Raw genomic sequence first — 26,895 nt, 5'->3', positions numbered from 1 at the left:
AAGTGGAAGTCGCTCGGTGCCAGGTCGGGACTGTGCGGCGGATGAGGAAACAACTCCCACTTAAAAGATTCGAGAACTTCACGAGTGGCATTTGCCGTGTGGGCCCGGGCGTTGTCGTGAATCAGCAAGATCTTTGAGCCCAACTTTCCCCTGCGCTTATTTTGTATTGCTCGTCTGAGGTTGTGCAGAGTTTGGCAATACCTTTGAGAGTTTATTGTAGTGCCTCTTTCCAGGAAATCCACAAAAATCACACCTTTTCTGTCCCAAAAGACAGTCGCCATCACCTTCCTTGCCGACATTGTCTGCATGCATTTCTTAGGTTTTTGGGGGGAATTTGTGTACCCCCACTGCACTGACTGCAATTTTGTCTTGCAGTTCACATGCTTAACCCATGTTTCGTCACCAGTAACGATGCGGTCGAGTAGTGAGTCGCCATCTTTCTCGTAAGCGTCCAAAAACGTTAACGCTGCAGCCATTCGCTGATTTTTGTGAATCTCTGTCAAGATTTTTGGTATCCATCTTGCACAAAACTTGTGGTAACCAGGCTTTTCGGTAATGATTTCGTGCAACAAACTTCGTGAAATTTGTGGAAAACTCATAGAGAGTTCCGTTATTGTGAAATTACGGTTTTCACGGACCCCAGCATCGACTTTTTCGACAAGTTCGGCAGTCACTATGCTGGGTCTTCCACTTCGCTCTTCGTCGTGAACGTTAGTTCGGCCATTTTTAAATTTTATGACCTATTGACGCACTCCACCCTCAGTGATTATGTTGTCCCCATACACTTCACAAAGCTGCCGATGGATTTCTATCGGTGTGCAGTTTTTTGCCGTCAGAAACCTTATTACAGCACGCATTTCACACTTCGCGGCATTTTCAATTAACGCTGACATTTCAAACTGTCACAGTAACTCAGCGGAGTACAGCACGAACCTCTCACTAGCACGGCAGGATGCTGACTGAGCGGCGGAATGCCATGACACCAAGATGGCCGCGCTAGCCCCGCCCCTAACGGACACAAACGAAAACGTAATGTACTTTGTGGATAGCCCTCGTACTTCCGTATCCCACTTCTTTTCGTATTGATTCTTGCTGACTATTGTCTTATACTTCAACCTACTCTTCATCACTACTACATTGAGATCTGGGTCCATATCTGCTCTTGCGTACGTCTTACAACGCAATACCTGATATCGGAATCTCTCTCTGAACATGATGCAATATAACTGAAACCTTCCCGTATCACCCGGACTTTTGTAATTATACCTCCTCCTCTTGCGACTTTTGAGCAGAGTATTCGCTATTAATAGCTGAAATTTATTACAGAATTCGATTAGTCTTTCTCCTCTCTCATTCCTTATGTCTAGTAATAGAGAATATTGCATTCAAGAATCACAAGAGGAGGATATATTCATGGAAAATGCCAGAAAATACGGGAAAATTCCAGTTAGATTACACCATGGTCAGGTAGAGTTTACGAAAATAGATATTGGATTGTAAGGCGTACTCAGGAGCATATATAGACCTAGATTACAATTTAGTAATGAAGAAGACAAGATTGAAATTGAAGAGTATCGTCGGGAAGAATCAGTGTGGCAGGAAGTGAGATACTTAGTTACTGAGGTAGGATGAAACGTGTTAAAAATTTGTTAAGGAAGTTGGTACTGCGATAAAGAATAACACAGTTGATAGTTCTGTTGCAAGGAAGTGGACATTTCCAAAAAGAGCAACTATAGATGTAAGAAACACATAGGGTTGGTAAGATAACTACGAAGAAACCTTGGGCAACATGAGAAATACACACATCAAAATAAGTTTTGCATCACCACGGTTCCGAGAGTTCCGGAACCTGTACAGAAAATTGGAATAGAGAGCAGCATAAACATAATTTCCGCACTTTTTATTGCTCAAGAAAACCACATACTGCATGCTGTACTACAATACAGCGAGACCTTCAGAGGTGGTGCACACCGGTACCTATAATATCAGGTAGCAGGTTCTCTTGCTTTGATGCCTGCCTGTATTCGTCGTGGAGTACTATCCAAAAGTTCATCAAAATACTGTTGCTCGAGATTATCTCACTCCTCAACGGCGATTTGGCTTAGATCCCTCAAGGTGATTGGTGGGTCACGTCGTCCCTTTTCAATCTGTCCCAGGTGTGTTCGACAGGGCTGATGTCTCGAGAACATGCTGGCCACTCTAGTCGAGCGATGTCTTTATCCTGAAGGTAGACATTCACAAGATGTGCACGATGGGGGCGCGAATTGCCGTCCATGAAGACGAATGCCTCGCCAATATGCTGCCGATATGGTTGCACTCTCGGTCAGAGGACGGCATTCACGTATCGTACAGCCGTTACGGCGCCTTCCATGACCACCAGCGGCGTACGTCGTCCCACACAACGCCACCACAAAACAGTAGGGAACCTTCACCTTGCTGCACTCTCTGGACAGTGTGTCTAAGGCGTTCAGCCTGACGAGGTTGCCTCTAAACACGTCTCCGACGATTATCTGGTTGAAGGAATATCCGACACTCATCGGTGAAGAGAAAATGATGCCAATCCTGAGCGGTCCATTCGGCATGTTGTTGGGCCCATCTGCATCGCGGTTCGCGGTGCATGGTGTCGTGGTTGCGAAGATGAACCTCGCCATGGACGTCGGGTATGAAGTTGAGCATCATTTAGCCTACTAGGCACAGTTTTCGTCGTAACACGACGTCCTGCGCCTGCACGAAAAGCATTATTCAACATGGTGGCTTTGCTGTGAGGATTCCTCCGAGCCATGATCTGTAGATAGCGCTCATCCACTGCAGTAGTAGCCCTTGGGCGACCTGAGAGAGGCATGTCATCGAAAGGTCCTGTCTCTCTGTATCCCCTCCATGACCGAACAACATCACTTTGGTTCAGTTAAGACGCCTGGACACTTCCCTCGTTGAGAGCCCTTCCTGGCACAAAGTAACAATGCGGACGCTATCGAATCACGGTATTGACCGTCTAGGCATGCTTGAAGTAAGGACAACTTGAGCCGTGTATCTCCTTGCTGGTGGAATGACTGGAACTGCTCGCCTGTCGGACCACTTCCACTTATAGATGCTGCTCATGCATGGATGATTACATCTTTGGGCGGGTTTAGTCTGAACAGTCAAGGAGACTGTGTCTGTGATACAATATCCACAGCCAACGATCATGTTTAGTTATGGGAACCGGGGCGATTGAAAACCTTTTTTGATGTGTGTATTTGAATAGATGGACATAAGAAGAAATTACAAAAATATCAGGAAAAGGCGGGAATAAAGCTATGTAAATCATTAGGAATGAAATAAATAATAAGTGCATGGGAACAGAAGTGAAATATCTCAAGGAAAAATCTAAAAATAAATTATTGTCGGAAGGACTGGCTGAACGTGTAGAATAGTCAAAAAACCTTCGGTGAAATTAAAAGCAAGGGCGGCAACATTAAGATTGCAACAGGAATTCCACAGTTGAAGACAAAGAAGAGAGCGGATAGGTGGAAAGAGTACACTGAAGGCCTAGATGAGGGGAGAGCAATTGTCTGAATGTTCAAATGCGTGTTAATTCCTAAGGCAGCAAACTGGAGAGGTCATTGTTCCCTAGACTTACACACAACTTAAGCTAACATATGCTAAGAACAACACATACACCCATGCTCCGGCCTTCGGCGGTCGGGAGAGTTGACACAATCCGTGACATGTTGACTGATGACATGACAGAAGATTTTTTTTTCTTTATTCTTATTTTAAACACCTTGTACAAAGGTGGGCTGTCAGCAGCATAGTACGCTGCTCTTCAGCCGCGAGTGGTACAATAAATGACATAAAGTAGGTATAGAGAATACAATAAAAATGGCGGGTAAAAACTGTAGACACGAAAAACAAGATACATGAAGCCGTTCACGCTGGACAAGAAAAAACACTAAAACCTGTGGACACGGTGCACAAAACACGGACGACTGCGACGGCACAGGTGAACAGTGGTGGTGTGACGGCGAACACGACGGAAGAGATAGGAAATCCATTATTAGAGTCAGAATTTAAAAGAGCTTCCGAAGACTTAAGATTAAATAAAGCTGAAGCGATACATAACATTCCAGGGGAATCTCTAAAATCGTTGGGGGATAGTGGCAACAAAACCACTATTCAAGTTAGTGTGCAGAATCTATACGACTGGTGACATACCACCAGATTTCGTAGGAACACCATCCACACATTTAAGAAGGTAGGAAGAGCTGATAAAAGCGAGAACTATCGCACAGTCATCTTAAGTGAACAATAATCAATGTCGGGCAACAAGTAACATGTGCAAGAGCCAAAAAGGAAGAATAAGACTGGAAGACCGTGAACGAAATGCATGGGTTAAAAAGAGATGCAGTCTTTCGCCCCTACTGTTCAATCTATTCATCGATGAGACAATGACGAAATAAAAGAAAGGTTCAAGAGTGCGAATAAAATTCAGGGTGAAAATAAATCAATGATAAGATTCACTTACGACATTCCTGTTACGTTCGTTTCCGAATTACGCATCGTAAGCTTCTCTGAGACTGGAAAGTCTGTCGTCGCGAGACGGTGTGCACGGCAATATGAAGGCTCTTCTTGAGCCGCGTACAAGCCGGAAGTGTTGGGATTGTGATAGCTGCAGACTGGACAAAGCACGCGGTAGTCTGGTGTGTGCGGGCCGCCTTGGAAGCCCGACGTGATCTTCCCTGGGCCAGCGCGGCGCCAGCCAGAGGCGCCAGCGGAGGAGTGGCAGTGATGTGGTAGCCGTGAGCGAGGACGTACACCGCAGAACACAGAGACCCGCGTCTGGAAGAAGAATGGCGTGGTGTAGGACACGGTCACCGCGTCAAGCCTAACGGTCGTGTTGCTGAACTGTAACTGGTGAGCATCTGCTAGATTTTTCACTGTCCTGTAAAGGCAAGGTTGTCTCTTGCTGTGACTTTGACTGTTAACATAGATAAGTTCAAGCACCGCGCTGTGAACTGTGTCTAGAACATTTTTGTCGGATGCGCGGCAGGACGTGGTGTCACTGCTCTATTCACTGATTGCCTGGCTCATGATCGTTAGGCCTATTATTGCACACATGATTCAGTATTAAACTTTGGACTATTAATTTTTCTATATTGGCTAAAAGTAAATCAGTTTTGATATGTGTTAAAGTGAGTCACGTTAGAGAAAGTTTTAGGTTACACAATTTGCTTCAGTATTGAACTGCGCACTCTTACCTTGCTGTATCTGCTAAAGCTAAATAATTTTGCTATTTATTTCCTATTTCTTGTGAGGCTACAGAATTAACCTTGCTACAGAATTAACCTGTGCACTGTTACCTTTTTTGCATCTGCTAAAACTAAATCATTTTTGTTATTTATGCGCCATTTCTTGCGAGACACGGTAGAGGAGGATTTCGATTGCTCTTTCATGACTCGTAAGCTTACTGTGTTTCTTCCTCTGTTATAGAAGTTCAATTGTATGTTATGCATAGCAAGGCGTCCCAGCACAGGACGTGTTTTTGTTGCATGCTGGTTACGAAGATTGATTTCGGCCTGGAACGCAACCTTCACGAGCAACTGCCGCCGCTGTGTTTCCCTTAAAGTTAATTACCGTAACGGAGTGTCAATAAGTTTTGTATCTTGATCTGGCCATATCACTAAAGCTCTGTCTTAACATTTTGGGCACTGCATTCGTTAAATTGTCAGTTGTGCTAAGCTCATCTGGTACATTCATTGCAGCTACGCACATTTTAGTCCACGAAAATGTTATCATATTCTTCGGACGACTTGTTATTTTAACAATATGGAAAAGAGAATTCGAAGAGTCTTGTCTATTTGTTAAATGTTAAATGGCTCTGAGAACTGTGGGACTTAATATCTGAGGTCATCAGTCCCCTAGAACTTAGAACTACTTAAACCTAACTAACCTAAGGACATGACACACATCCATGCCCCAGGCAGCATTAGAACCTATGACCGTAGCGGTCGCGCGGTTCCAGACTGAAACGCCTAGAACCGCTCGGCCACACCGGCCGGCTTTGTCTATTTGTAAACTTTGTCAAAAAGCTAAACCATCTACCATCTCATATCGTTCTCTGTTATTTCCTATCATTCCTTCTAATTTAAAAGAATTTGCTGCTGTTGATCTCTTGGGACCCCTTTTCAGAACATCGAATGGATTTTCGTACTTTTTAGTCGCTGTTCAGCTTACTTCGAAATTTGTTTCTTTCACGCCGTTACGTAGAGCTACTCGACGGTCTGTATCCAACGCCTTTGTTAAAAATTTCTTACGTGAAGCTGGACACGTTGCTGAAGTCATTTTAGATAATGGACCACAATTCAGATCTGCTGTTTGGTCACGCATGCTTCGGAATCCTAAAACCAAACCTATTTTTATTTCATTGTACTCGCCACATTGTAACCCGTCTGAACGAATTATGAAAGAAATGAATAAGCTTTGCAGACTTTATTGTCACAGAAAGCATCAGTATTGGGACAGATATTTACACCTATTTCAAAATGTGCTCAACGAAATGCCTCATGACTCCACTGCTTTACCACCTATTCTTGTACTGAAGAATGAAGAACCACTAAACAGAATCAGAAAGCTTGTACCTTTTCCGAATACACGTAAACTTTGACACAAGTACATAATTGATTTGGCTATTAAAAACATAAATTCTGCTGCAGACAAATGGTTCAAATGGCTCTGAGCATTATGGGATTTAACATCTGAGGTCATCAGTCCCCTAGAACTTGGAACTACTTAAACCTAACTAACCTAAGGACATCACAGACATCCATGGCCGAGGCAGGATTCGGACCTGCGACCATAGCGGTCGCGTGGTTCCAGACTGAAGCGCCCTGAACCGCTCGGTCACCCCGGCCGGCCTGCTGCAGACAAAAGGAGAAGACTACACGGTAAAGCAAATGCAAAGAAACTATATATTGGTCAGAAAGTTCTCGTTAAAGCTCATTATTTGTCACATAGGAAGAAACACTTGAGTAACAAATTCTTTCTGATTTACAATGGACCTTACAGAATCCGACGTATACCACATGATAAATGCGTTGAAGTTGATACTCTACGTACTAGGAAGAGTAAAGGTTTACATCACATTTCATATGTAAAACCATTTATTGAGGGATAATTTGCTTTCTGAATTAGTCGTTGCTATAAGACATCTACTTCATGTTACTGGTACGCTTTGTCACACTAAGAAACTGTTAACATGCAACAATGTTTTGTAGGTAACTATCCAGTCAAGAACCTAGGGAACTTATTTAGAAAGTAATTACGAATGCATTGTTATAGTGAACAGACGACACAGTGTTATTGTGTGTACATTCTTGCTTGTTAGTTGCACGATTACGTAACGGCTATAAGGCTTACATACTTAGAATATTTACTGCTAATGAGACATTACTGCAACATTTTGGTGTATTTGAAAATACATTCAGGATTTAAAGTACCTTCTGTGAGATTACAGATGACTTAGTATTTGGTTTCTTTGACAGCTACACGATTATATCACGACGCTACTAATGAGTGACACAAATTACATTATTGCTTTTGCGCTGTATCTGTTTTATATTGCACGGTTTTTCTACATTCTTCTGGAAAGTAAAACATGTTTTAGTAGCAATTTTTGTGATATAGCTACAATGAGATAGGTATTTTCCGTAAAACAACAATTTGTTAAATTTTTTGTGGGCAGCACGGGGGCTATGTAAGTAGATTGTTCAAGCTTTTATGTTGGTAACGCCACGTAGTGGTCTGTATGAAAATCGCTGACTCCGTTGTGTGCATTCTGTGGCTGGTTGGACTCATTGTTGGAAAATTCGCTTGTGTAGTGTTGGGCAGTTGGATGTGAACAGCGCGTAGCGTTGTGCAGTTGGAGGTGAGCCGCCAGCAGTAGTGGATGTGGGCAGAGAGATGCCAGAGTTTTGAGCGGACGATCTGGACGTGTGTCCGTGAGAAAAAGGAAATTTGTTTAATTGGATGTCACAAAATTATATATATCGAACGCTATAGGTAAATACATTGTTTGTTATCTGTCAAAATCTTTCATTTGCTAATCAGCAGTTAGTGCCTTCAGTAGTTACAGTCTTTTACTTAGCTGGCAGTATTGGCGGTCGCTGTATTGCTTCGAGTAACGAAGATTTTTGTGAGGTAAGTGATTAATGAAAGGTACAGGTTACATTTTGGGCACTGCATTCGTGAAATCGTCAGTTGTGCTTTACTGACTTCAGACAATTTACTTACCTTTTGAATTTTAAAATCTTTTGCTGCAATTATCAGCTGTGTTAAAGCTTTTAGTCAATCCATTGACTTTCAATTTAAAGTTTATTATAATAATTGTTTCTATTGTATCACACCAGTTATTGATTGCAGCTGTCTTCAGTTTTCATTATTGACTGAAGACTAAGTGTGTAACGTTGCTTGCCTAACAATGCAGTTTTCATGCCGTTAGTATATGAGTATCTGTTCGATAAAAAAGCATAAATACGTTTTGTCAAGCTGTTCACGAGATGCTGACATGTGCTCAATCGAAGCGCATAGAAGTTCGTAATACTCGTATTACTCTTTGACTCGCTTTCTATGGTCAATGCTAGCGACGCCTACTGGTCTTCGTTCACCTCTGATTGTTTAATTGCCACACACAGTTTGGCAATGGTTTTATTCGAATAGACACCGGCAATGTCAAATATGCCTACATGAGATGCAATTTGTATTGGATTCAGTCTGTGCTCACATTCGTGAGCTTTGTACTTAAGCTTGATTTTAATGTAAATACGATACTAATTGAAATATCTGTATATTGGAATTCTTAGATGCGTACTTTTGTATACACTTCATTCTACAGCTTCAGTCTGATGATGAAGTATGGAAACGCGTAACGCTTAATAAAGAATTGTGCGATGAAGACCTTTCTATACTTCGAAGTTGTGCGAAATCTTAATCGTCGCCTGCCTCTACCATGGATGAATTTCTCCATCAAGTAATGAATGATATTTCAAGTGAAACAACCTCGTGCTGCTCTTGGCATAGCGTAAGTAATAATGATGAACCTAATGTTGTTGGTGGTATTTCCCCCTTGAGAACGGAGCTCTGCTTTGCCAGGAGGCCGCCAGTGCAATTAGTTTTTCAGTGTGAGGTTAGGGCTTTCGTGCTAAAAAAGAAACCCTACTGTCACAGGTGTGTAGAACCCGGGCTGGTCGCCACGCGGCACGAACACCTGCGCGTTGCGATGACCCGGGGCCATCCTGCGGTGGGTGGGCGCCATCTCCCGTGCGGTCAGTGTTGCAGGCGAGGCGGCGTAAAATTGTCGAGTTTAATGGCGGCTCGCCGGAGGGGCAGTAAAGCCGTAACGGCTAGCGGCCGCCGGGTCGCGGATTTGATCCCCCGTGGAGCGGAGCGGAGCGGCGCGAATATTAATTTTAATTACCGTTTAGTATAGCGCCGGCTGGGCATAAAACGGTAGCGGGACGCGGCACATACTTTACTGCTCGTTCGGCCGTATGGTGGGCGCCCCGCTGACAGACAGGCGCCGTGTAATTACCGAGTGTGGCCGGTGTGTTGCGGCGTTACGCCTGCTTGGAGTGAGCCGTTCCTGACGGCAACGCCATGTACCAGCAGGTTATCCTTTCGCGGGTAGTGAAGGGTAATTTCTACTAGCAGTATTTCTTTACAGCGCCCTATTACCTGTGGCACGTCGCTGGCATCTATTGGTAGATTTCTCCAACAGATATACACGGAAGTGCCAAAGAAACTGGTATAGGCATGCGTATTCAAATATAGAGATACGTAAGCAGGCACAATATGGCGCTGTAGTCGGCAGTGCCTATATAAGACAACAAGTGTCTGGCGCAGTTGTTAAACCCAACAAACCCCCCTCTGATACCTCTTCCTGTCGTCCCATACGCCTCACCTCTGTGTTCAGTAAGGTCTTCGAGACCATCCTCTCTTACCGTATTCACCGACACCTTAGCCTCCTTCCCCAGTCTGGCTTCCGGCCTTCCTTTTCAGCCGACGACCAGCTCCTTAACCTTACCAATCTTCTTTTCCTCCAACTCCCGACGCTCCGCTACCTTTGTTTCCCTTGACCTCCAGAACGCCTACGACCGTGTCTGGCATCCCGGGCTCCTCTTCAAACTCCAGACCTACGCTCTCCCCATCAACTTCGTCCGTCTCGTTGCTTCCTTCTACTCCCGTCGTCCCTCCTATGTGACTATCCGTCCTTTCCCCTCTCCTCTATCTCCTGTACACTGCTGATATGCCCAAACCTCCCTGGCCTGTTCATCTCCTCCAATTCGCTGATGACACCGCCTTCCTGGCCCTTTATCCTACCCTTCAACGGTCCCAAACCCACCTTGACCAATTCACCACTTGGTGCAACCAGTGGTTCCTCTGTATCAACCCTTCCAAGATCCAGGCGATCATCATAGGCCGCACCACCCACTCTTTCCATCTCCATGATTTCTACATCACCATTTATGGCTGTCTTATACACCCTCAAATACCTTGGCCTCACCCTCGACCGCCACCTCACCTGGACTCCCCATCCAACACAAAGCTCACAACAGACTGTGCCTCCTGAAACTACTGTCCAGCCGGACATGGGGTCTGCATCCTTCCACCATCCTTCACACCTACAAATCCTTGATCTGCCCCATCCTCTGTTATGCTAGCGTTGCTTGGATTTCCGCCCCTCCCACGTTCTATAAAACCCTCCAAATCCTTGAACGCTATTCACTCCACCTCACCTTCCGCATCCGCCTTCCGTCCTCCATGCGCATCCTCTATGACCTCATCCCCTTCCTCCACCTTCTCCTTTTCCTTGAACACATCCATACCCTATATATTGTTCGCCACCTTCAACCCCCTCACCCCCTGGTGTCTCCCTTCCTCTCCAACCCCAGCCCATTGTCGCGCCTTTACCATTGCGTCCCACCCTCTCTCCATCTCCACACCCTCCACCTCCTTTCCCAACGCAACTTTCACTACCTCTCTTGGATGATGAGCCTCACCCTGACATGTACCCTTCCTTCCAGCTCTAACTCCATCTTCTTTCTGCCTCCTCCTCAGGGCTCTCTCTCCTCCCCCTCCTTTCTCCTGAGCGGTTTTCCCCTCCTACTCGCCCTCCCTCTCTTGTGCTCCCTTTAAATGTCTCTGCACTCCCTCTTGCCTTGTCTTTCCTCTTCATCTCCTGCCCCACCTGTTCCTGCCTCTTGGTGCACCCGCTGACGCCCATACTCTTTTCATCCCGCCCCCTCCCCTGCTGCACTTTGCTCTCCCCTCCTTTTCCATCCTCTCAGGCCTCTCCGTTGGCAGGTCCCACTTGGCAGTCTTATTCTTCATCGTGTGTGCTCCAAGTGGGTTTAAAGTGTGTTGTTCTGGAGTGTTTTTAATACTTTTAAACTTTTAACCTGTGTGTGTGACTTCAGTGTCTTTTTTGTGTGCTACGAATCGCCAACTGTGTTTTTTAACTTTCTGTTGCCTTTTTTAACTGTCCCCCCATGAACGTCTCCGTGTCAGCGTAATATTACCTTCTTTATATCCCCTTACTCAGTTTTATGCCCCCGTTTTTTATCACCTTATATGTAACATTTTATTCTTGTATTAGTTGTCATGTCACTCGGCTGAAGAGCGGCGGATTGTGTCCCTGACAGCCCTCCCCTGCCCATATGGGGCAGAAGCCTCTAGGCGTGTTTTACTCATTAGAATTTAAAAAAAATGGCTCTGAGTACTATGGGACTTAACATCATAGGTCATCAGTCCCCTAGAACTTAAAACTACTTAAAACTAACTAGCCTAAGGACATCACACACATCCGTGCCCTAGGCAGGAATCGAACCTGTGACCGTAGCAGTCGTGCGGTTCCGGATTGAAGCGCTTAGAACCGCTCGGTCACCGCGGCCGGCCATTAGAATTAATTTAATACCCTCAGCTGCTGTCGGGCGTTGATATATATCAACGGGGACAGGTGTGCCCCGATCGGGACTCGAACCCGAGATCTCCTGCATACAGGGCGCAAGATAGTCCCTGCAGTCACACTAGCCTCTGTACCCTCGGTGGCTCAGATGGATAGAGCGTCTGACATGTAAGCAGGAGATCTCCAGTTCGAGTCCCGGTCGGGGAACACATTTTCACCTGTCCTCGTTGATATACATCAACGCCCATCAGCAGCTGAATGTATTAAATTAATTCTAATTTCATTCTAGACGGCTGCAGGTCATCAATGGAGTCTGATTTTTCGGACATGACCAAGAGAACAGACACCAAATCCATATAAGTGTTTTACTCATCGTGGTAGCATTTCACAATTTCTTCACCACTGTGGACCTAATACTATTGCTGGTCGAACTATGGTATCTTTTCTATAGGTACAATTAGAGCGAACCGAAAGGACTGACTTCCGTGATATAAGAGAAATGTACCTTGAAAAGAGGAAAATTTCAGTTCGAATGCAAGAGCGGTGTTGTAGCCGTATAATGGATAGACACCGTAACTCTCACTATTTAGGAAATTTCAGACAACCCTACAAAATGGCTCTGAGCACTATGGGACTCAACTGCCGAGGTCATTAGTCCCCTAGAACTTAGAACTAGTTAAACCTAACTAACCTAAGGACATCACAAACATCCATGCCCGAGGCAGGATTCGAACCTGCGACCGTAGCGGTCTCGCGGTTCCAGACTGCAGCGCCTTTAACCGCACGGCCACTTCGGCCGGCGACAACCCTACAGGCACCACACCCGTTTCAAGGAAAGATAAGGATGGTATCACCAGCGGCATCAGCCGTGCAACAGCTGTAGCAACATACAGCACAATAAAACATTAGTCAGTGTAGACCACTTTGATCAACAAGAAGAACATTATGCATCAGGTTGACGTTCTCGTAAAGGTTCTCATTGGATTCTCTGTTACCTAATTTTTTTTAGCCATCATTCGACTGACTGGTGTGATGCGGTCCGCCACGAATTCACCTCCTGTGCCAACCTCTTCATCGTAGGATATCGCTTGTCCTTTACGACCTTTGTTGGATGTATTCGAGTCCTTGTCATACCCTACAGTTTTTAAGCTCTAAAGCTCCCTCTAGTACCATGGAACCTATCCCTGATGTCTTAACACACGTCCTATCATCCTGCTCCTTCTTCTTGTCAGTGTTTTATATACGTTCCTTTTTTTGTCGATTGTGAGGGAAACCTCCTCATTCCTTACCTTGTCAGTCCACATATTTTCCAACATTCTTCTGTAGTACCACAACTCAAATGTTTCTATTCTCTTATGTTCCAATTTCCCAGAGTCCATTTCTCACTGCCTTACAATACTGTGCTTCAAACTTTCAAGAGATTGAACTTGTTGATAAATGTGAAAATTTAGTTTGTTAAAATCTGTAGTAAAATTTCACTAAGCTTTGAAAGTTTAAATAAATATATACAATTTTTTTGAGATGTGTTTCTGTTGCAAGGAGTTGTGTAAATATAGACTGTCATCGTTTTGCAAGTAAAAGAAAGCTTTGCCTAGATACCAACAGATATCAGTAATTGTGATTTGAAATTACCAGACACTGCATATTTAGTAAAATAAATAAACTCTTTGTTAAGTAATGTTTAACATTGCTTGTCCCAACTCTCCTGTTCCACATGCCTCGATCTACCTGTTTAGTCAAAAATTAATTAGTATTTGCTGGATTAAAGTAGTGAGAAATAATTTCAATTATAATATTTTCTAAAGTACGCGATCAGTTAGCATACATATTTCTTCTCATTTACTTTTACAGAATCTGTGGCCTTTCTGACGGAGCAGTGAAGAATCCGCAGTCTGAACAACCAGTTGAGGGAAAAACCTGCAAGAACAAGAAGCAGCAGTAGCAGCGGAGAATCTGCTGATGACCACCTTGATAGGCTGTGCTTTCCTCGACTAACCTAATAATAATACTACACAGATCAAAAAAAGTATTGCATCACCCTGGTTCCCAAAACTCACGAGGATAGACGTTGTCTGTGGATATTGTACCACAGACACAGTCCCTTTGACTGTTCAGAGATGTCACTGAACCCGCCCAAAGATGTAAACAGCCATGTATGAACAGCGCCTATTAGACGGAGGGGGTCCGACAGCCGAGCAGTTCCACTCATTCCCCCAGGAAGGAGGTACACGGCTAATGTTGTCTGTAGTTCAACCATGCCAAGACGGTCAGTACCGCGGTTCGATCGCGTCTGCATTGTTACTTTATGCCAGCAAGGGCTCTCAACAAAAGATGTGTCCAGGCGTCTTGGAGTGATTCGGACATGGTGGGATACAGAGAGACAGGAACTGTCGATGACATGCCTCGTTCAGATCGAACAAGGGCTACTACTGCAGTGGATGAGCGCTACATATGAGTTATGGCTCGGAGGAACCCTAACAGCAAAGCCACCATGTTGAATAATGCTTTTCGTGCAGGCGCAGGATGTTGTGTTACGACTAAAACTGTGCGCAGTAGGCTGAATGGTGCGCAACTTGACTCCCGACGTCCATGGCGAGGTCCGTCTTTGCAAGCACGACACCATGCAGCGAGGTACAGATGGTTCCAACAACACGCCGAATGGACCGATCAGAATTGGCATCATTTTCTCTTCACCGATGAGTGTCGCATATGTCTTCAACCAGACAACCGTCGGAGACGTGTTTAAAGGCAACCCGGTCAGGCTGAACGCCTTAGACACACTGTCCAGCGAGTGCAGCAAGGTGGAGGTTCCCTGCTGTTTTGTGGTGGCATTATGTGGGGCCGACGTACGCCACTGGTGGTCATAAAGTCGTCGTAACGGCTGTACGATTCGTGAATGCTATCCTCCGACCGATAGTGCGAACATATCGGCAGCATATTGGCGAGGCATTCTTCTTCATGGACGACAATTCGCGCTCCCATCGTGCACATCTTGTGAATGACTTCCTTCAGGATAACGACATTGCTCTAATAGAGTAGCCTGCATGTTCTCGGGACATGAGCCCTATCGAACGTGTCTGGGACAAACTGAAAAGGAATGTTTATGGACGACGTGACCCACCAACCACTCGGAGGGATCTACGGCAAATCGCAGGTGAGAAGTTAGACTATCTGGACCAACAGTGCGTTGATGAACTTGTGGATAGTATTCCGCGACGAATATAGGCATGCATCAATGCAAGAGTACGTGCTACTGGGTATTAGAGATACCGGTGTGTGGACCACCACCTCTTAAGATCTCTCTGTATGGTGGTAGACATGCATTGTGTGGTTTCCATGAGCAATAGAAAGGGCAGAAATGATGTTTCTGTTGATCTCTATTCCAATTTTCTGTACAATTTCCGGAACTTTCGGAACGGAAGTGACGCAAAACGTTTTTGATGTGTGTAATATGTGGGAACCAGCAGCGCGACACATTAATATCAGATGACTTCGAATGTGTTGTCGAGTCTGCATTTAGAAGACGAATGTGTACTGGTACTATAGATAATAGGCAAGTGTGCCTGTTTTCTCACTTTTGAGAACGAAGTTAGTAAAATTAACCAATCTGTTTAGATAAATTATTCACTTAGCCCCTTACTTTCTCCTGGCAAACTCAGGTCAGGAAAAATAGGTGTACCTCAATACAAAGATCCTGCCTCTATCTGCTGTCATCACCGAATGGTATTGAGCCAGCGGTACAGAGCGCCGTTTAAAACAACTGTATACTTTCAAAATCTGCAATTCTGTTCGGGGATTGAAGAAAATAATTCCATTGCGAGTAAATGTTAATGAAAATAAGAGCCTTTTCGCAGGTGTACACATGTAACTCGCTAAGGTAGTAGCAGATAAACGTATTTTCTTTGTCTCGCGTTGTTGTAGACGTCGACATGCTCATGAATGGATTTAGTATGGTTAATTTAAGGAGTGGCGGAATTTCTTTCCTCTAGTCACTCCGTTACCCCATGGGGCAGAATGTGTTTACCTCAAGTATCTGCATTAGTGTTGTTCTTGAGGAGCTTAACAGAACTTTTCCAAGTTTACAGATCGTGTAAACAGGCTGACCTGGCCACATAAAGCCAGGCGGACCTGAGGCGGACCCCACATAGTGGGATATGGGAAACGACCTAAAAACACATGCAGGCTGGCCGGTACGCCGACCCTCACGTTAACCCATCAAGCAGATTCGGTCTGGGGCCGGTACACCCTGCCGGGCGCTGTGGCCGATCGGTTCTAGGCGTTTTTTCTTCCTGCTTCCCCTGCGGTTTCCTACATGCATCACACTATATTAGTGAGTGTCTCTTTCTCTCATCTTCTTATCAGCATAGTTGAAATGTGCAGAGACCTCTCTCTCTCTGCATCGGACATTAATCCTACCCCCTCCCTCTCTCTCTCTCTCTCCCTCCCCCCCTGTCTCCCCCACACAGTGAGATGATCTATGGCCGATCTCCCTCTACTGTATAACGATCTTGATTGTTCCAGGAATGTAGCGGCTGCAGCAAATGCGATACATCGCCATCGCTTGCCACGGTAATGATGCATGATACCCATACTAACAAATCCAACCTTGCATGAACTATCGCAGCTAGTAAGCCACTACTGCTCTTACTACCCATCCCACTGTCGCAGAGGTTTTTTTCCCACGGCACGAGCCATGGCACTTTTTTCCCTCTGCTCTTCAAATCGCTACCCTCACTCGCGTTTCGTCCACTATCTATCACCTGATGGACCGTGTTAATGCGTAGTCTTACCCAGACGCACGGATAACATCACAGCCCAGCATCCTGTGATCCACTTACTAGATACCTAACATGTTTACGGAGGTGACAGTAGAACTTTGGTCACCACGTTGGTGCGGGCGTGGAGGGGCCCCATCTCTCTTTTCTTTCTCCCCCTGTCTCTCTCTCTTTCTCTCTCTCTCCCCCTCTCTCCCCCCCCTCTCTCTCTCTGTCTCCCTCTCTCTGTCCATTTCTCTTCCTCCCAGCGCAGTTGTAGACGTGCACTGTCACTCCACGACATGTGTACAATACGCAAGTCTGTGAGTTACTGACGAAAAAAGTTCTACAGCTTCAGTACTTGAACTTGCAAAAATCGTAGAGAGATCACATTTTATGACGAGTCAGAGGTGAAAAGATGTGTACATGGGAGATGAGATGTAACGAAAAGATATTTTCATTTAAATGCCAGGACAGTACAGAGGACAATTTGGTACGATTCTGGTGGCGGACGGGGGAGGGGAATTTGATACCGTTTGGTGGGATTTGACGCTCTTTTTAGGCAAGTTTATACAATTTTTTTGGGTAATTTGACACAAGTTGAGAGTGTGTGTGTGCGAGGAAAGAAATGATTTTTTTGCAAGAGAGATTGCATATGCTTGTCAAAGGAGTGCAATATTTGACATATAAAACATAGAGAGAATTGATCAGTTTGCATGAAAGGGATCACATATGTCTAAGGAGTGCACACTTTTTGACATATGTGTGTTGTGTGTGTGTGTGTGTGTGTGTGTGTGTGTGTGTGTGTGTGTGTGTGTGTGTGTGTATCTGTGTGCCATTTTACATGTACGTAAAACACATGTCTTTGACATTGGAATCGCTTTAATATTACGCTAGTGGTATGTTAATGTACACAGTCATCTTTGACTTTCACGGAAATAATGTAACTTGATACCACTGATACAGATAATAATAACAAGATTTTTGTGCTGATTAAATACAACCCAGAAATAATAAACATCTTTGACTTTCAGGGAAGTAAAGCACATCTTTGACTTTCAAGCTGAGTTACATAATTTTGCTGCATATCTGGCATAACTTTTACATATTATTTTAACACTACGCTCTGATTGGGCGGAAAGAGGAAAGGGAGGGGCTATAAAATACAGTTGGTCCATTTCAATAATCTTGGATTTTTTGAGAGGGGAGAGAGGAAGTGGCATAGCGCTGCATGTACATAAAATGTCTTTCACAAGCCGGCCGAAGTGGCCGTGCGGTTAAAGGCGCTGCAGTCTGGAACCGCAAGACCGCTACGGTCGCAGGTTCGAATCCTGCCTCGGGCATGGATGTTTGTGATGTCCTTAGGTTAGTTAGGTTTAACTAGTTCTAAGTTCTAGGGGACTAATGACCTCAGCAGTTGAGTCCCATAGTGCTCAGAGCCATTTTTTTGTCTTTCACAGGTTACGTAATTTGCACCAATTTTAGGCACTGTTTTAATATTTTATCAGAGATACGTGATTATTACGGGAATAATGACTATCTTTTATTTATTGGTTGGAAAGAGGAGGGGTATTAAATGTACCACTAACACATTAGGTAATTTCCACCATCTTGGAATTTTTCATTTGTTGTGTTGTTGTAATACCGCGCTATGATTGGCTATAGATAGAACAGGGCAGGGGAGTGGGTGGGGAATGGGGGCGTGTCTTCCCACTGAACATTCCTATTTGAACTTTGACCCCTACATGCCACATGGCATGAGCTACGAAAGGCAGATGGTTCAGCAGCCAGTATAGTACTGCGACCAGTGGGCGTAATTTTGCTGAAGGCTCCGTGTAAAGGCGGTGGGACTGGCTTCGGGAGTTGTCCATTTTCAGTATCGAGGTTGATGCGTTGAGTGTTAATGAGGTGGCCAAAGCTGCCCAAAGCTGCGGGGCACCGTTTCCGGCTGGAAGGAGGAGAGAGCGTCCAGAGCGGAGTCAGGGGGAAAATACGGCGCCCCGCGGAGGAAGCGTAAAACATTCAGACGTACATTCAATTACAGAATCTGTGGCCTTTCTGACGGAGCAGTGAAGAATCCGCAGTCTGAACAACCAGTTGAGGGAAAAACCTGCAAGAACAAGAAGCAGCAGTAGCAGCGGAGAATCTGCTGATGACCACCTTGATAGGCTGTGCTTTCCTCGACTAACCTAATAATAATACTACACAGATCAAAAAAAGTATTGCATCACCCTGGTTCCCAAAACTCACGAGGATAGACGTTGTCTGTGGATATTGTACCACAGACACAGTCCCTTTGACTGTTCAGAGATGTCACTGAACCCGCCCAAAGATGTAAACAGCCATGTATGAACAGCGCCTATTAGACGGAGGGGGTCCGACAGCCGAGCAGTTCCACTCATTCCCCCAGGAAGGAGGTACACGGCTAATGTTGTCTGTAGTTCAACCATGCCAAGACGGTCAGTACCGCGGTTCGATCGCGTCTGCATTGTTACTTTATGCCAGCAAGGGCTCTCAACAAAAGATGTGTCCAGGCGTCTTGGAGTGATTCGGACATGGTGGGATACAGAGAGACAGGAACTGTCGATGACATGCCTCGTTCAGATCGAACAAGGGCTACTACTGCAGTGGATGAGCGCTACATATGAGTTATGGCTCGGAGGAACCCTAACAGCAAAGCCACCATGTTGAATAATGCTTTTCGTGCAGGCGCAGGATGTTGTGTTACGACTAAAACTGTGCGCAGTAGGCTGAATGGTGCGCAACTTGACTCCCGACGTCCATGGCGAGGTCCGTCTTTGCAAGCACGACACCATGCAGCGAGGTACAGATGGTTCCAACAACACGCCGAATGGACCGATCAGAATTGGCATCATTTTCTCTTCACCGATGAGTGTCGCATATGTCTTCAACCAGACAACCGTCGGAGACGTGTTTAAAGGCAACCCGGTCAGGCTGAACGCCTTAGACACACTGTCCAGCGAGTGCAGCAAGGTGGAGGTTCCCTGCTGTTTTGTGGTGGCATTATGTGGGGCCGACGTACGCCACTGGTGGTCATAAAGTCGTCGTAACGGCTGTACGATTCGTGAATGCTATCCTCCGACCGATAGTGCGAACATATCGGCAGCATATTGGCGAGGCATTCTTCTTCATGGACGACAATTCGCGCTCCCATCGTGCACATCTTGTGAATGACTTCCTTCAGGATAACGACATTGCTCTAATAGAGTAGCCTGCATGTTCTCGGGACATGAGCCCTATCGAACGTGTCTGGGACAAACTGAAAAGGAATGTTTATGGACGACGTGACCCACCAACCACTCGGAGGGATCTACGGCAAATCGCAGGTGAGAAGTTAGACTATCTGGACCAACAGTGCGTTGATGAACTTGTGGATAGTATTCCGCGACGAATATAGGCATGCATCAATGCAAGAGTACGTGCTACTGGGTATTAGAGATACCGGTGTGTGGACCACCACCTCTTAAGATCTCTCTGTATGGTGGTAGACATGCATTGTGTGGTTTCCATGAGCAATAGAAAGGGCAGAAATGATGTTTCTGTTGATCTCTATTCCAATTTTCTGTACAATTTCCGGAACTTTCGGAACGGAAGTGACGCAAAACGTTTTTGATGTGTGTAATATGTGGGAACCAGCAGCGCGACACATTAATATCAGATGACTTCGAATGTGTTGTCGAGTCTGCATTTAGAAGACGAATGTGTACTGGTACTATAGATAATAGGCAAGTGTGCCTGTTTTCTCACTTTTGAGAACGAAGTTAGTAAAATTAACCAATCTGTTTAGATAAATTATTCACTTAGCCCCTTACTTTCTCCTGGCAAACTCAGGTCAGGAAAAATAGGTGTACCTCAATACAAAGATCCTGCCTCTATCTGCTGTCATCACCGAATGGTATTGAGCCAGCGGTACAGAGCGCCGTTTAAAACAACTGTATACTTTCAAAATCTGCAATTCTGTTCGGGGATTGAAGAAAATAATTCCATTGCGAGTAAATGTTAATGAAAATAAGAGCCTTTTCGCAGGTGTACACATGTAACTCGCTAAGGTAGTAGCAGATAAACGTATTTTCTTTGTCTCGCGTTGTTGTAGACGTCGACATGCTCATGAATGGATTTAGTATGGTTAATTTAAGGAGTGGCGGAATTTCTTTCCTCTAGTCACTCCGTTACCCCATGGGGCAGAATGTGTTTACCTCAAGTATCTGCATTAGTGTTGTTCTTGAGGAGCTTAACAGAACTTTTCCAAGTTTACAGATCGTGTAAACAGGCTGACCTGGCCACATAAAGCCAGGCGGACCTGAGGCGGACCCCACATAGTGGGATATGGGAAACGACCTAAAAACACATGCAGGCTGGCCGGTACGCCGACCCTCACGTTAACCCATCAAGCAGATTCGGTCTGGGGCCGGTACACCCTGCCGGGCGCTGTGGCCGATCGGTTCTAGGCGTTTTTTCTTCCTGCTTCCCCTGCGGTTTCCTACATGCATCACACTATATTAGTGAGTGTCTCTTTCTCTCATCTTCTTATCAGCATAGTTGAAATGTGCAGAGACCTCTCTCTCTCTGCATCGGACATTAATCCTACCCCCTCCCTCTCTCTCTCTCTCTCCCTCCCCCCCTGTCTCCCCCACACAGTGAGATGATCTATGGCCGATCTCCCTCTACTGTATAACGATCTTGATTGTTCCAGGAATGTAGCGGCTGCAGCAAATGCGATACATCGCCATCGCTTGCCACGGTAATGATGCATGATACCCATACTAACAAATCCAACCTTGCATGAACTATCGCAGCTAGTAAGCCACTACTGCTCTTACTACCCATCCCACTGTCGCAGAGGTTTTTTTCCCACGGCACGAGCCATGGCACTTTTTTCCCTCTGCTCTTCAAATCGCTACCCTCACTCGCGTTTCGTCCACTATCTATCACCTGATGGACCGTGTTAATGCGTAGTCTTACCCAGACGCACGGATAACATCACAGCCCAGCATCCTGTGATCCACTTACTAGATACCTAACATGTTTACGGAGGTGACAGTAGAACTTTGGTCACCACGTTGGTGCGGGCGTGGAGGGGCCCCATCTCTCTTTTCTTTCTCCCCCTGTCTCTCTCTCTTTCTCTCTCTCTCCCCCTCTCTCCCCCCCCTCTCTCTCTCTGTCTCCCTCTCTCTGTCCATTTCTCTTCCTCCCAGCGCAGTTGTAGACGTGCACTGTCACTCCACGACATGTGTACAATACGCAAGTCTGTGAGTTACTGACGAAAAAAGTTCTACAGCTTCAGTACTTGAACTTGCAAAAATCGTAGAGAGATCACATTTTATGACGAGTCAGAGGTGAAAAGATGTGTACATGGGAGATGAGATGTAACGAAAAGATATTTTCATTTAAATGCCAGGACAGTACAGAGGACAATTTGGTACGATTCTGGTGGCGGACGGGGGAGGGGAATTTGATACCGTTTGGTGGGATTTGACGCTCTTTTTAGGCAAGTTTATACAATTTTTTTGGGTAATTTGACACAAGTTGAGAGTGTGTGTGTGCGAGGAAAGAAATGATTTTTTTGCAAGAGAGATTGCATATGCTTGTCAAAGGAGTGCAATATTTGACATATAAAACATAGAGAGAATTGATCAGTTTGCATGAAAGGGATCACATATGTCTAAGGAGTGCACACTTTTTGACATATGTGTGTTGTGTGTGTGTGTGTGTGTGTGTGTGTGTGTGTGTGTGTGTGTGTGTGTGTGTGTGTGTATCTGTGTGCCATTTTACATGTACGTAAAACACATGTCTTTGACATTGGAATCGCTTTAATATTACGCTAGTGGTATGTTAATGTACACAGTCATCTTTGACTTTCACGGAAATAATGTAACTTGATACCACTGATACAGATAATAATAACAAGATTTTTGTGCTGATTAAATACAACCCAGAAATAATAAACATCTTTGACTTTCAGGGAAGTAAAGCACATCTTTGACTTTCAAGCTGAGTTACATAATTTTGCTGCATATCTGGCATAACTTTTACATATTATTTTAACACTACGCTCTGATTGGGCGGAAAGAGGAAAGGGAGGGGCTATAAAATACAGTTGGTCCATTTCAATAATCTTGGATTTTTTGAGAGGGGAGAGAGGAAGTGGCATAGCGCTGCATGTACATAAAATGTCTTTCACAAGCCGGCCGAAGTGGCCGTGCGGTTAAAGGCGCTGCAGTCTGGAACCGCAAGACCGCTACGGTCGCAGGTTCGAATCCTGCCTCGGGCATGGATGTTTGTGATGTCCTTAGGTTAGTTAGGTTTAACTAGTTCTAAGTTCTAGGGGACTAATGACCTCAGCAGTTGAGTCCCATAGTGCTCAGAGCCATTTTTTTGTCTTTCACAGGTTACGTAATTTGCACCAATTTTAGGCACTGTTTTAATATTTTATCAGAGATACGTGATTATTACGGGAATAATGACTATCTTTTATTTATTGGTTGGAAAGAGGAGGGGTATTAAATGTACCACTAACACATTAGGTAATTTCCACCATCTTGGAATTTTTCATTTGTTGTGTTGTTGTAATACCGCGCTATGATTGGCTATAGATAGAACAGGGCAGGGGAGTGGGTGGGGAATGGGGGCGTGTCTTCCCACTGAACATTCCTATTTGAACTTTGACCCCTACATGCCACATGGCATGAGCTACGAAAGGCAGATGGTTCAGCAGCCAGTATAGTACTGCGACCAGTGGGCGTAATTTTGCTGAAGGCTCCGTGTAAAGGCGGTGGGACTGGCTTCGGGAGTTGTCCATTTTCAGTATCGAGGTTGATGCGTTGAGTGTTAATGAGGTGGCCAAAGCTGTTGGAAGTGGCTGTTTCATTCCTGCTTGGGGAGCTGCGTGTCGCTGGTTGGAGTCCGAGTCCTTGAATCCGCTGCCTTGCCTGGTGGACAGGGAGTTTATGGCAGTTTTAATTTCATCCAGGAACAAGCTTGAATCTGCGATGCTCTTCTGCTTTACAGCTATCGGGTGACGGAAGTGGGATTCTGGAATTTCGTGTTTTGCCCTAATGTTTCGCCGTCTTGGTTATCATGACACATTGCGCTGTTATATTGTTCGGCCCCGAACTGTGTGGGCGCATTGATTATCCACTGTTCCTTTAATAAGCAAGTGTCTTACTTCATGTTAAATTTTTATAAACTTCTGCCTCACATTTGGTGGACGGTTGCCTTGTCAGTATACATGCAGTGTGCTGGTAAGCGGACGCAGTCCGTGTGTAATCTGTTTTATTTGTATTTATATTGTATTGCGTGTGGCCTATGGCACCGACAGAACTATTTCTCACGTTTATTATTACTTGGCTGCCGACCTGTTCTGTATCACTTCGGCGTTAGCTGGTATTTATATCTTTATTCCTGTGGCCTCCCACGCTTGTGGCCGTGTGGCGATTGCTCTAAGGCGTATTCTTTCCTACTTTACTGTCTGAAGACTACATATTTGATCTTCTTTGTGTATTTTTAAACTCAGGTCTAATTCTGTGTGCTTGTCGAAGTAATTTTTAAAATCTTAAATACTGTTGGTGTATTTCAGAGAGCCTCTTATTGTTTATGGGCCTTCAAATCGTTAGGAATTTTAAATCTGGGAACGTTGCCCTGCAGAGGGCCTTGCTTCGTAAAGGCTTCTTTTCGAGAGCTGCTTTCTGAGTTTTGGTAACTTTTTTGAACCGTATCGGGCACCTGAACGGGATAGTTAAATTCTGATTTTCCTTTTTTTTTAGTAATTTAATGTTGTCAAGGCTAGTTGCCGAAGGCTACTTTTTAAAATTTTGCTTATATCGATCGTCGACTATGGTGAGCTACTAAATGTAACTGTTTTCAAATTGTATTCAAACACACTGGTCGTCATGAAGGTGCTTAGTTAATCACTGTTACTTTATTCTGTTGCAGTTTAAACGGCTAACGGTTGAAGTTGTTCTTCATATTTTATTGCCTTTGCCCTCATTATTCTGAGCGTTTTTTTACTGTCTGCCTGGAAGGATAATGAGCTAGAACTTTTTGTTGTTTTCAGTGTTTGATATTATTGTTAAACGAAATATTTGAAACTGTATCAATTTATTTGATCTAGCACCATACCACTACCAAATCTAACTGCCAACAGTTTGCGTAACATTGTTCAGTTCCTGGGAAGAAGAATCAAGTCATGGAAAGAAAGGATTTCAGAAATAAAACATCAGTTAATAACCATATATTTTCTGTCTTTATTGATGACTTTCAGTTTATATAGTTACATCGAATGAACTCTTGCTAAAGTCTTTGGTAACAATATTTACACATGAGACACTAAGAGAACTCTTCCACTTGCGTGACACAATAAATTATTATATGAAAACTCTCTAGTAACTGTAGAAATTATGTACGTCAGTCACAAGAACTAGCACTAGTTGGTACGGAAAAAATCCAAACAGCAATCCTTCTGCCACACTTTCACTATACTTCGAACAAGAAAGAAAAAGAAAGCTCGTTATTTAGCAACAAAATATAAACTCAAAAAATTTAACAGTCATTACATTTTCTCAGTCACTAACTAAAGATAAACTAAAACATCCTCAACATTATTTACATCTTCACTACTTGGAATAGGATACAATTATATTTTGTAAAGACAGTCCATTGCAAACACTGCAAGCATAAGGCGCCCGTTTCGCGCAGTGCTTAATCTAATACATAATGCGACACCAAACTACAGTTATTGCATCTTTTCCATGTTCCAATGTGCTACGGTTTACATCGCTCCGCTAACGTATTTCACACCGGCGAGGAACAGCTTGGATCATCTGCTCGGGAATAAGGACTGTGCAGCTAGCACGTCAGTCTGTGTCATTGTCAAATCGTAACTGTCACCCAAGCAGACAAATCACCAGAAAATCGCTTATCGTAGGCTATAAATAAATAAAATCTATCTTCTATGACATAGATAATGTTGCAATTCGTAATTCTGTATACATCGATAGGTAAGACTGAATTGCAGTACGGAACTCTCGCTGCGTTAAATATTACATTTTCGTATACATATTTGTTCTATCGTCGTGTCTAGGAAAACTGAGGTCACCTCATCAGTAAAAATACAGTTCGCGATGAATGCTGAGCTTCGTCTAGCAGCCAGTTCGAGCAAGTAACAACAGCACCTACTTACATAACCTCCTTCGGTAACACTACTGAGTATTTTATAATTTTTATTGAGGTAATCATTACATCTGTAATGGTATATACTATGGTAACAATGTACAAAGGTATTACGAAGAACATGCTGTTGTAAAACCGCTCCAGTGGATAGTTTCAGTGGACATGGACTATTTATAATAGGCTAGTAGTCAGTCCTAAAATCAGACACCATTAATGTTAAGTAAAACTATGGGATTTAACAATGTCTGAATGAACTGATGAGAAGTGGAGAAAAAAGTGTCTGGTTTACATTTTGGCTCTTCGGTGTATTTTAACATAAGACGACAGTAGAAAAGGTAGGTAACATAATGTGGCAGTTGATAGGCGTATAATATAAATCACACGAAATATTAGATACTTCGACAGAAAGGATGAAGGATATGACTTATTACTTCACATTTTCACTTAATCACGGCAGTGCGTGCAGATTATGGCTTGCATCAAGCACTAAAGGAAACCGGAAATCCATTCAAGGTCAGAACACGTGCAGTGTCTCTTGGTCAATCATGTGGCATTCGGATGATTTTTGTTGAGTTTACTGTGTACGTGACAGCTGCAGTTGAGAGCTGGGGTTGCAGTGTGTAGTGATATAAGGATATATTACACTAGTAACTTGGAAAAAAGAAATTGCCTCAGACTGCAGTGAAATGGTCTCCATATTATTATACCATGACAGATATTTAGGCATCAAGCCTCTATTATCAGATGTGCGTGAAAAATATACATCGGATCAATGTGCGATATGTTCTTCCTAGGACGCTGTCACAATGATATCAGTTGTCCTTCAGTAGCGTGGGCTGTCATACCGGAGACCCAAGGCACCACCCATTCAGGGTCACTGGTAAAGCATGTGGGTACATGTCCGTTTTCCTGCAGCTTGTCTTGCTAACATCCTCTTGGAGTGAGTGGTGAATGGTGCTGTGGGTCCTTCGTTTCACAATCTAACGTTACTGAAGGACACAATTCATGTGAGGA

This window comes from Schistocerca serialis, chromosome 4, assembly GCF_023864345.2.
Source record: "Schistocerca serialis cubense isolate TAMUIC-IGC-003099 chromosome 4, iqSchSeri2.2, whole genome shotgun sequence".
Lineage (NCBI taxonomy): Eukaryota > Metazoa > Arthropoda > Insecta > Orthoptera > Acrididae > Schistocerca > Schistocerca serialis.
The sequence above is the reverse complement of the archived record's forward strand: the minus strand, read 5'-3'. Positions refer to the sequence as shown.